An 11,101-nucleotide genomic window follows, 5' to 3' on the forward strand; every position below is an offset into this window, starting at 1 on the left:
GTCCTTGAGAATGCCATTTAAGACAAGTCCTCAGATGTCTGCACTTATCCTGATCCCTTCCTTCCACCCAATATATCCCAAAGTCTTTTTGATTAATAGTTTAAAAAAAAAAAAAAAGCATATGTTACTCAGATAAAATTATGATTAACAGTTTTGGCATCAGCCTAGATTAGTTACCTAAATTCAAGAGATCATTCCTTCTAGCAGGTCCCAGCAGAGCAAGGAACAGGCAGCATGAGAAAATTTGCCATCTTGCAAAGTTTTTGTAGCACTGACTCTGTGTTCTTGAAAAGCAGCCAGCACTCCATCCCATCCACTTGTAAATGTTCTGCAGTTATTCTCTTAATAACTCAGGGTTGATGGATGAGTGTAAGGTTGGGCAGCTTTGTTTGATAGCCTAGGGGAGAGAGAGGGAGGGAAAGAAACAAGTATCAGCAAATAGATTGTGCAACAGACAAATAAAAAGAATTGCATAATACACTCTGTATTTTAAATAAGCCTTCTGGAATGTTGTCATTGCCACCAATTGATGTTGCTGAGAAGAACTCAGCAGCTAATGCTGGCACAATCCTACCAATAATTTCATTTTAAGGGAGTCAAATGAGTCCAAATCATTGCCTCCTGCTAGTGCTTTAAAGTGTCAACAATGCAGAGCAGTAATTTCTGCAAGCTGCATTTTCTAAAGGAAGATATTCCCTTCACTTCAGTCTCCTTTTTCCTTCTGAGTTTGAGCAGCAACTCAGGAGAATGGGAGATTTTGAGTATTAGGTGGAGACAAAACAAGATTTTTTCACACCTCAGAGTCGCTTTGCTAAGTCACTTTTGTTAATTGCTTGATTTAGTGATTTTTCAAACCCCTATGAGATACAGGGCAAAAAGCTTTGTGCCCAAAATTTTCACAATAGGTAAATAAAAAAGGCGATCACTCCTGCCAGTAGACTTAAATTTGGTAGAAATGGGGACTGCCCCTCCACTTAGTAAATACTCCTCTTGTCAAGATTGTCAAAGTTTGTTTTAAATCTGTTACGAATTCTTCTACTAAATATCAATGGATATTGACACTGATATCTCTGCTTGGAGAAAAAGACATAAAATTCCTTTCTTTTCCTTCACCTTTTGCCACGTCTCATCCATCCTTCTTTCCATTCTCTCTCCTTGCAGGTTCAATATCTTCCTCATTCTATGATCACAAGAGCAAAACATAAAATAATGAAAACATCTCTAGTATGATTTCAGTTTTTTAAACTGAAGTATGAATTTTGTGATTAGGAAAGTGTGGAAGAATTATAAAATCATAATGATTGCAGATGCATGACATATATGCAAACCAGCAGAAGTTAAGGACAAATAATATGGTTATGCACTGATCATCAAGGATTCATCAAGGGTTCATCAAGGAAACCTCCAGTGAGAAGGTGAGCACCTACAAGTCCTTTTGATGTTTGGGCTGGGCTCAGTGTTTCACATAATTAATAAACTTTTTCAAAACCAGCAAGCATTGTATTCATGCCTTGATGAAGAAAAGGCACAATAGCATATGCAATGAGTACTCAAACATGCACTTATGAAAATCAACATGAAAATGTCTGTTGACCTCAGCTGTGACCAGCAGCCTCTGTATGTGTGAGAACAGATGTCTGAAGCTACTTGCAGTAAAATAAGAGTTTCGGATAAATAGAGGAAAACATTTTTAGAAGAATTTGTAGCCACTGTGCAGCTAACCATACAATCCCACTATTTGCTAAGTCAGTGTGTAATTGGGTAGTAGCTCTGAACTGCTGATGACAATAACCACAGAGCAGCTTCTGCAGGGAATATTTGCCAGGCTCCCTTCGCAGTGAGAAGACTCCACCTGACACCCGCCACAACTGGGGCTTGGGGACCCTGTATATCAGGATACCAAACTCCAAAACTCCATATAGTAGAGAAGATTGTAGCCAGGCATGGGCTGCTGTAAATGAATGTCTGCTGCTCGCTACCCTGGCCATTCATGGCATTGCAAGCACCGTTCAGGCACTTCATCTTTGACATCCTTCATGGCCACCAGAAAAGGCCACAGAGAGTTGCCTAGTGAAAACTGTGATGAGCCCCAGCACTCTCAACCACGATCCTCTGAGGTACAGAAGTCACTATAGAAAGAAAGAAGAAAAATCTTCTGGGCAGAAGGTAAAACTTTTCTTTTAGAGCCCTGAATCTGCAAAACGAACCTTTCCAATGAGCTAAAGGCCGCCACAAATCACAGAGCTTCGTGTTCTAATTGTATTTGGCCTTTGTTTCTAACAATAATAAAAACTAATGTGTGGACTGGTACCCCACTGAAACAGAGTGCTGCAGAAGGCCCATCCTGAGGGGTGGCTGGCAGAGCACACCACACCACAGTAGGCATGCCCACCACCACTGCAGAGCAATTACCATAGCCATGACTGTGGAGGCCACATAGAACAGAACACACTGCCACAACTGTGGGAAGACCTGGATGCATGTGCAAAGAGCAAATACTCTGAATGGGACAATGAGTATGTAAGTATCTTTTAAACTGGTAAAGCTTTAAAAGAGAAAAGTGCAGTGCTGCCCCTGCTAGAGACTTCCAGCTAGCATGCTATTCCTGCTGCTCACCATCTCCAGCCATCCACCAGAGAAATGGATTTTGTCTGAAGAAGGACTGAAAAAGTTATCTCCACATTTGTCCTGCTTGAAGCACAGTTTTTATGCTGTAATACTGACAGATCAAAACAATGTATGTCATAGTGCATTGGTCACAGCAAAATGACAGCTCTTTTTACTCTTAGTTTTTCCATCTATGCAGTTCAGGAATAGAGGGCAAGACTCACATCTACTTTTTGGGGTATAGAAGCAGAAAAAATTACATAAAATGTTGTCAGAGTGCTTATGTAAGCACCCTAATACGTATCCAACTGTCTTCTGCTAAATACCCAATTAAAGCCCCTGTGAAGCTGAATCTAGAAGGCAGAGGTTCCTTAATCCAATAGCATGTTTAATTCATCCCTCCTAATATTGAATATTATAGCACCAAGTAATACAGTAACTACAGTTTTCCATTTTCAAATCTACTGGAGTTCATTAACACAGTTGGCATTAAAACAATCCTGAGATTTCTCAAACACAAACCAACTTGTCTTTATTTGCAAATATGTTTACTCATATAAACAAGTTAAAGCTGATTTCTGAAAAAAATCATGTGAATCATATTTTGTATGATACTGAAGGAGCTTTGACTATCTCAACATCAAACACAGAATCCTACTTGGGCAATAATAATATCATCTCTTTCTTTCTAAGGAAGCCTGTGTGACTTGACAAAACATGTATTGTCGAATAAATGATAAGCACAGATGATTTGGGAGATAACACAGTAGAAGCAGTCATAAGGCTGGAAACTCAGGTAACTGCCAGAAATTCCCATACAACTTTCAGTTTTATGCTATATTTCTTGTGAGTTTGTTCTTTTAATATATGAGTAGTTATATTATAGAATTAGTCTAATGACAAAATCACAAGAATAACCTGACACTGGTAAACTCTCAGTGTTTTTTCTTCTTGTATGTTATATCTTTCCACCCATATTTCTTTGACAATTTTAGATACTCTGGGACAAATATGATTGTATGTATATGAGTATATGGTGACTGTTGTTGATCTTGTTGGAGATGTTTAACATTATCAAAATACAAGTAATAATAATTAATATCTACATGTCAGATACAACCTCTGCAGTGAAGAACTAAAATCAAAATTATAACTCTTGTGGGAGTTTGCCAAAATGGAAGGAAAAGCTAGAAATAATGTAATCAGGTCAGCTTACCTCATAGCACTTGTTGTAAAAGATTGATCACATTATGTTCCCTTGGCATTTGCGTGGTTGCCAACTTTTCATATTCAAATGTTGTAGAGAGCCTTGCAAACAATTAGGATGAATTAATTGCTCCCAGTAAGAACAGCTATAGCCCACTGGACAGGTCTGCACTGTGATAAACCCCTCTGTGTCGTTCCTGCAGGGACACCTGGCCATGTCCTGAGGGTGCCTTGGGACAAGCCCTGGGAGTCACCACTTGCTTCAGTGCCTGGTTTACTGGTGGGAATCCACCAAACAGTCAAAAGGGAGATGCAGCAGGTCACTGCAGAGCACAGCCAGTCTGTGCTGAACTACACCTGGCTGCTCAGCAGTTAATCCCACAGGAGCAGGACAAACCAAATCAGCAGTTATCAGGACAATGCCATGATGTGGGTTTAGCAAGAAAAGTGCTGATGACAGAGACATAATGGAGGCATCCATCATAGTCCAAATAAAGTAAAACTATAGTTTTTTTTCTTTGTTTTTACTTTGTTTTGTTTTGGTTGGTTTCGTTTTGAATACAGCAGTGCATATATGGAAAGGCTGGATTATTCAGAAATGGTCTGATTTAGTTAAAGGGATGGAGACTCCAGAAGTCTTTATTCTGTCAGCTGATGCTGATACAAAACCTTGGATTCTCAGTACCCTTGAAAATCAGGTCCACATATACGATAGGTATTTAGGGCCTAATTTTCACCTGACTTTTTTAAAAAGGATCTGGGTTAGAGTCTTGAGAAGCAGAATAATTGTAAGAAGTTTGTATTGTCTTTCTGCTCTATATAACAGAGTGGCATGGGATATTTTCTGTAGGTGCACATATTCACTTTACAGCCAATCGACACCAAAGTATTCAGATCATACAATACTCAAGAATGTTGCTCTCCTCTTTGAATGGGTTTAGGGAGCTATGCCCAGGACCACGGGTGTATTTAGGCCCCTGATGACCAAGGCAATCAATAGGAGCTAGGTGGTTAAAGATCTTCACACACCCAGGACCTGCATCCATCCCTCGGCAGAATGCCAAGGGCAATGCCAAAATCAGTGCCTTCTGTGAACAGCAAGGCTGGGACCCTGCTCAGCACTGCTGCGAGCTGCAGGTGGATACGGCCAGGATGAAAGGGCACCCAACACCAGCTGGAAATCACTCCCACAAACCAACGCAGCCGCGGCTCTCAGCCTCCACAGGACACGGACAAAAGAAAACCTGTAGCAGCCTGTGCCCAGCAGAGCCCCATTGCACCCAAACACGCAGGAGCAGCTGCACACACCGCCCAGGTGTAGCACAGAGCCTGTCCTTCTCCATTGCCACATGCTACCAGGCCCTTCTTCTGCTTGAAGCTGCCCACGTGCTTGTATGGACCTGTACGCAAACATGTGCCTGCTCCTGATGCTTCACCTGTGAGCAGTCAGGTCTCCAGGCAGCATTTCTGCCACCTTTCTGGGCTACAGAAGGGCAGACACCAGGCAAGAGGGCCAACACTTGGGTATTGCCCATGGTGCAGGCAACAGAGCTGCTCTCTGGCATATGTATTTGGATCAGCCTGGGTGCATTTCTCATTTGGGGCGCAGTTCTACCACCACCGAGTTAACAAGAGTTTGTGATGGGGCATGTTCAGGCTTCCAATGCATTAGTAACAACGCTCATGATATTATATGTTTTGCTTGCATTACAGTCTGGTGCTTAGAAAATAAACATCTTGGCTTTGCCTCAACGTTTATCTTCAATAAATACCTCAGCTTTGCCCCAACAATTATCTCTCCACAGCAGACCATTATCCAGTAGCAACACATAATTCCATTAAGAGTACTGTTTAAAATATATCCTCTTTGTGCTGCAGAGAAAGGAGTTGTGTGTGGGAAATGTCATGGGCCTCATGTATTTTTGGAATTAAAACAGAAATTAAATCATTCAGGCTATTTTTTATCCTCTCGGGTTTTGATTTCTCTAGTTCTCGTTTTGCACAATACAAGCTCTCTCTGGCTTGTGAGGAGATTGCAATTGGAGAGATCTGGAAGGTGCCCAGGGAAAGCATATTTAAGGGCAATCCTGTGCCAGGGGCTACTGCAGGTGATAATAACTGATAAAGGTCTGACATACCACCTGAATCTGCTTCACACTGATGATGGGGCTTTAGGAACAGGTAGGTGTTGGGTTTTTTGCACCTTCTAAGGAAGAGGTGTGAGAAGCTCCTGTTGATAATTGTTAAATATTAATATTGTGTTGACATTTAAATCTGATTGCACGCAAGTCATCAAGACACCTAGAGGTTAGCAGAGTGTTTAAGGAAAAAATTATCTCAGTAATTTCAGAGCTGGTGTAGGAGCACTGTGGGAGGAGCCACTGCTGTGACTGCAGCGCTCTGTGCAAACAGCCCAGGCAACAGCATCTGAGAGGTAACAGCTCTCTGCCATGTATCAGCTCTTTTGTGCTCTGCATTCTGTACTGAGACAGCTACACAGCTATAATGGTGCTTAGCAAATATGCAGTAGGGCAGGGGTGTCAAACTCATTTTCACCAGGGGCCACATTCACCTTGTGGTTGCCTTCGAAGGACCAAATGTGATTTTAGGACTGTACAAATGTAACTACTCCTACATTTATACAGTCTTCAAACTATATTTGGCCCTTTGAAGGCAACTGTGAAGTGGATGTGGCCCTGGTGAAAATTTGTTTGACATCCCTGCAGTACAGCCAATTACATGGGAGAGGATCTGTTCTTATGTGAATCAGTACAAGTCTAGAGGAACCCTGTTAAGGTCACAGAAGTAAATAAGATCAGAACCTGGCTTATGGTGTTTATGACCAGTTAAACTTTGGCAAAGATCTCAAATAGTAGGACCTCTCTGAAGGAAAATGTTGCAGTGATGTGGCTGAAAAGTGACTGAAAAGGAATGGATGGTGGCAGAACTGGGTGAGTAGATGTGAATGGAAAAAATACATGGGCTCTGCAGTCAAAATCACTGTGGCCAGATCCTGTAAAGTTGGGGGGGGGGCGGGAAAGAAGGAGGGAGTGCTCAAGCCATTTGAGACACTTGCAACCAAGCCTGACATTTCCCAATCTCATGTGGTACCTCACTATCGGACCTCAGCATTCTTGGGCTTCTGTGCAGCCTAGACTCACCACCAGCACACATGCTGAGCCCTCAATACCTACTTCATGCTCACAGCTTTGTGGCATCCTGGTGCCAAGGTCTCCTGAAGGGCTCAGTCTATTGGGTGCACTCCCAATACACCTCAGCATTGAGTTCCATGCCGAACACAACAGATGGGGTCCTGTGGCTTGTGGGGGAGCCCAATATTTTCTAAAATAACCAGAAGTTCACTTTTATCAGCTTTGGGACCTAATACAGGTGGCACAACCCACAGGAGCAGGCAGCTCCTCCCGGGGAGATGGAGGTGGAGGCTGCTCTGTAGTCTAGGTGATGGTGGGATGAGGAGGTTTCATGTGGTAATTTAGAAAGGGTCTCTCCAGGAACAGCTCTAGTGATACTGCCCACCTCCTCCAGAAACAATGACATGGATTACAATATCACCTGGGTTGATGTCAGCCAACAGGCCACTAGTGTGGCCAAGCAGGCCTGGTAAATTTGGCACTTGCTCGTTAACTAGGAGAGATGAGCTAGAGGTTCTCTACAGCTCTATTATCTTTGTTAGGCAGCTCAAACTAAAGTAAGTCTAAGCTTTGTGGTTCAGGAACACAGGTGGGATAGGAGGGTCTTGTTCCTATTCCTCTTGTATATTTTATCTGATGTGAAATGCATGGATAGCCCTGTAATTGGGGACAGAACCAAAGTCACATGAAATGATGGAACGGTCAATAAAGAAGAAATCATGGCCCTGAAAAGGAGCAATGTGACATGCTGGGCAAGCTGTACGCAAGCAACAGATTTGTGATAGGAACTTCAGCAGAGCCAAAAGGAAAGTCATTCATCAGAGGACAAATGTTTCAGGGCATCCTCACAGGTTAATGGAGTCCTTAGAAGCAGCGAGTCTGCGGGGGGGCAAGGCAGATAACCAACAGGAGGAAACGTTTGCTTCAACAAAAGGGCTAGAGGAATCCTCATGTGTGTGACCCTGGGAACCCTGGATGCTATGGCCAAAGTCTGTAACTGGTCTCAGTTTAAAAGTGTCCTGGCCTCATGTGTACAGTTCAAGCAGACTGTTAATAGATCAAGATGTTTCAGAAAGGAATTCACTGGATGACTGAGGACTGGAAAATGTGTCTTACAGAAAGAGTTTTCAAAATCTAAAGCTCGGTAGTAGAGCAAAGTGAAGGGCTCATACAGTTTTAATTTAGGAGTACCTGTATTTGAAGCAAAATTTTGGAAGTGGGCTCTGACACACATCTGTCTAGACTTAGAAATACACCATATGATTTCAACAAAGAGGAGAAACTAACTCCTTGAACAATTTACATGGAGCAGAGGGTAGAGTCTTCGTCACTAGGCCGAGATTAATTAAACTTGGCTGGTTTGCCTAAAGAAAATCAACAGTTCGAACAGGAATGAATACAGGGAAGGCCACGCAAGATGGTTCATTCTGGGTATCGGTCAATGACAACTGGCTCATCCTGCTCTCTGTTCCCCCTTCACACTCCATCCCCGTCCTGATTTCAGCTGGGATGGAGTTAATTTCCTTCCTAGTAGCTGGTATAGTGCTGTGTTTTGGATTTAGTATGAGAAGAATGTTGATAATACACTGATGTTTTGTTTGTTGCCAAGCAATGTTTACACCAAATCAAGGACTTTTCAACCAGAAGGCTGGAGATGCACAAGAAGCTGAGAGGGGGCACAGCCAGGACAGACAACTCAAACTGCCCGAAGGGATACCCCCTACTGTATGACATCATGCTCAGTGTATAAACTAGGAAAAACGTTAGCTGGGGCATCGCTGCTCGGGGAGCAGCTGGTGAGCAATTGTGCTCATTTTGTATATTCTATTATTATTATTATTGTTCTTATTTTCTCTTCCTTTGCTGTCTTAGTGAACCGTCTTTATTTCAACCCACAAGTTTTTCATTTTTTTTCAATTCTTCTCCCCATCCCACTGGGTAGGGGGGAGGAGTGAACAAGTGGCTGCATGGTGCTTAGTTGCCAGCTGGGGTTAAACCACAATAATCCCTCAGCAACAGGTCTGTGAGCAGTGGCAGATAAGAGAAGCATCTCCAGCATTGTATTCCTCCATCCTGAGATGGAGAACCCAGGAAGAGCAGAAGCAGGAGAGAGAGATGGGCAAGAAGTCTTAAGTGCAAGAACTGAGTTTGGAAATTCAGAAATTAATAACATTTTTTCCTCAGGTTGCGTAACTAATCATTGAGCAAGAGAAGAAAGCAGATGTGGGCTGGTAGGATCTAGAATAAATTCATTAGAAATTAAGAATATGATGGCCAGCTGGAAACTTCCTACTCTCGGGAGGCCAGAGAGAACTCTTACAGAAGGGTATCACTCTCTGTCCGTCTAAAAGAACTGACAACACTCACTGTCTGCCTTTCCCTTCCACACACACACACAAAAAAATAGCCTTTTTTAAAATACCTCGTGATATTAAGGTCATTCCCAGGATTAGGAGAGTATTGAGCTTTCTTCACTCCTGGGGTTTAGAGTCCGGTGTGAGATCCAAACCCTACAAGGCAGGCAGTAGCCCCCCCGGACTGCCCTTCTGAGCGTGTTGTCTCATGCCTTTGTGAACACATCCAATGAGGATGCCGCAGTGACCTCTCTTGGCAAGCTACGGTGTGTCAAATTGCAGGCTAGTCTTTCTTCTCAAGCTACTCATTGCATGATGTCTGCCAGGAGATGCAAAAGGAAAATCAGCTCAAAAGCAGCACTAATTGCCTGGAAGTTAGTCAGAAGATTATATATTTCTTACAAATCCAAAAAAATCCTCTGCTCATTTTTATAGTGTGAACACAGCACTAGCGTAACAGTTCAGCCAACAAAATTTGTCAAAAAGCCAGTCCAGATTAAACATAAAATATTTGATCTCTGAGCACTCGAATCTCCTGTTCCTTTAAAGAATAGCACTTCATTAGAGTCATCTTCAGTGCATTAGCCTCCCTTGACAGCGATCTTACAAATCCCAGCACAAAATTAAGATCCAATCCTACAATGCTTACACAAGCTGTGAAAGCTCATGACCTCTCTGTTACTCATCCTGGGTAGAAGATGTATTTCAGCCATCTGAATTTGTACTCCAGTATTCCCTGAAAATAAAACAAACAGTTTCAGAACAAATATGAGGCCTTGGTACTTATTTTTAAAATGTTCTTTAAGCTCCAATGATTGTTTGCTGCTACCCTTATCTATAGTCATGCTGAATAAAGCTATAGCTAAATGGAAAGTTAAATGTATTCATGAGGTGTTAATGTCTACATCTTATTATCACAGTATTCCTCTCACCATCCCCACCCCGACCTGCAGAACTATCTTTAGGACTCTGCAAGCCACTGGTAGTGTTGCAACCTGCTCTCCACCTTTATGTGGCTGGACAGATAGATAAGGAACCTAGCCCATGCTCCCATCTGGATGAGAGAAGCTTTCCAATGGGAAGGATAAGGAAGCACTGGAACAGGCTGCCTGGGGCACTAGTGGAGTCTCCATCCTGTCTTTAAGAACTGGTTAGACAAGCACCTGTCAGGAGAGATACACGCACAGTTCATTTTGCCTTCCAACCCTATTTTCCTGGATCTAGGGTGAAATTCTGCTTCTGATGAACTGTCATGAATATTTGCTTGTTCCCTGCATCCTGTGAAACTGAGAAGACACAGTTTGGCAACTGGCATTGGGATAAGTGGATTGCAAGTCACATTAATCATCTTGGAAGACTATTTGTCCCTTATCTACTATTGTCCAGCTACTGGAGTCATTGGTATTGACTGACATTTGAATCTTCAAATCTCAAAGTGAGCAACAGCTTCCAGACTTTTATAACTCACATTATTTTTAGCCTATTACACAGTCCTCATGATTGATCTGCCTGGAGTGGCTTAGCTGTTGAGTCCTGAGGGAGGGGAGAGGAAGGGGTTCATGGAGACATAAATTTCCATGGGTGATAAGCTCGCATCTGTTTTGAACTGTAAAATGGCAGCTTGTTGTGAAATCCTCTCAGAGCATACCTTTTAAATGCCAAACAAGCACAGCACCGACAGCACATAAAGAAATAATTGAAAGGCCCTGGAGGGAAGCCAAGAGGACGTGGCTAATGTTTCACCTAATCTCACCCCTCGCCCGGCAGCCCTGCCCGCGTGAG

General features: G+C 42.7%; 1 long non-coding RNA gene across 1 annotated transcript; it reads right to left on the reverse strand.

Annotated features, from left to right (window-relative positions):
- Nucleotides 1-258: 258 nt before the first annotated feature.
- LOC135579344 (uncharacterized) lies at nt 259-9,526 on the reverse strand. The gene is made up of 3 exons (XR_010472191.1): nt 9,388-9,526; nt 1,114-1,180; nt 259-397 (listed from the first exon to the last, which is right to left on the reverse strand). It is a non-coding gene; the product is annotated as an uncharacterized LOC135579344 (long non-coding RNA).
- Nucleotides 9,527-11,101: the final 1,575 nt, after the last annotated feature.

The sequence above is a fragment of the Columba livia genome, chromosome 4 (genome assembly GCF_036013475.1).
Source record: "Columba livia isolate bColLiv1 breed racing homer chromosome 4, bColLiv1.pat.W.v2, whole genome shotgun sequence".
NCBI lineage: Eukaryota > Metazoa > Chordata > Aves > Columbiformes > Columbidae > Columba > Columba livia.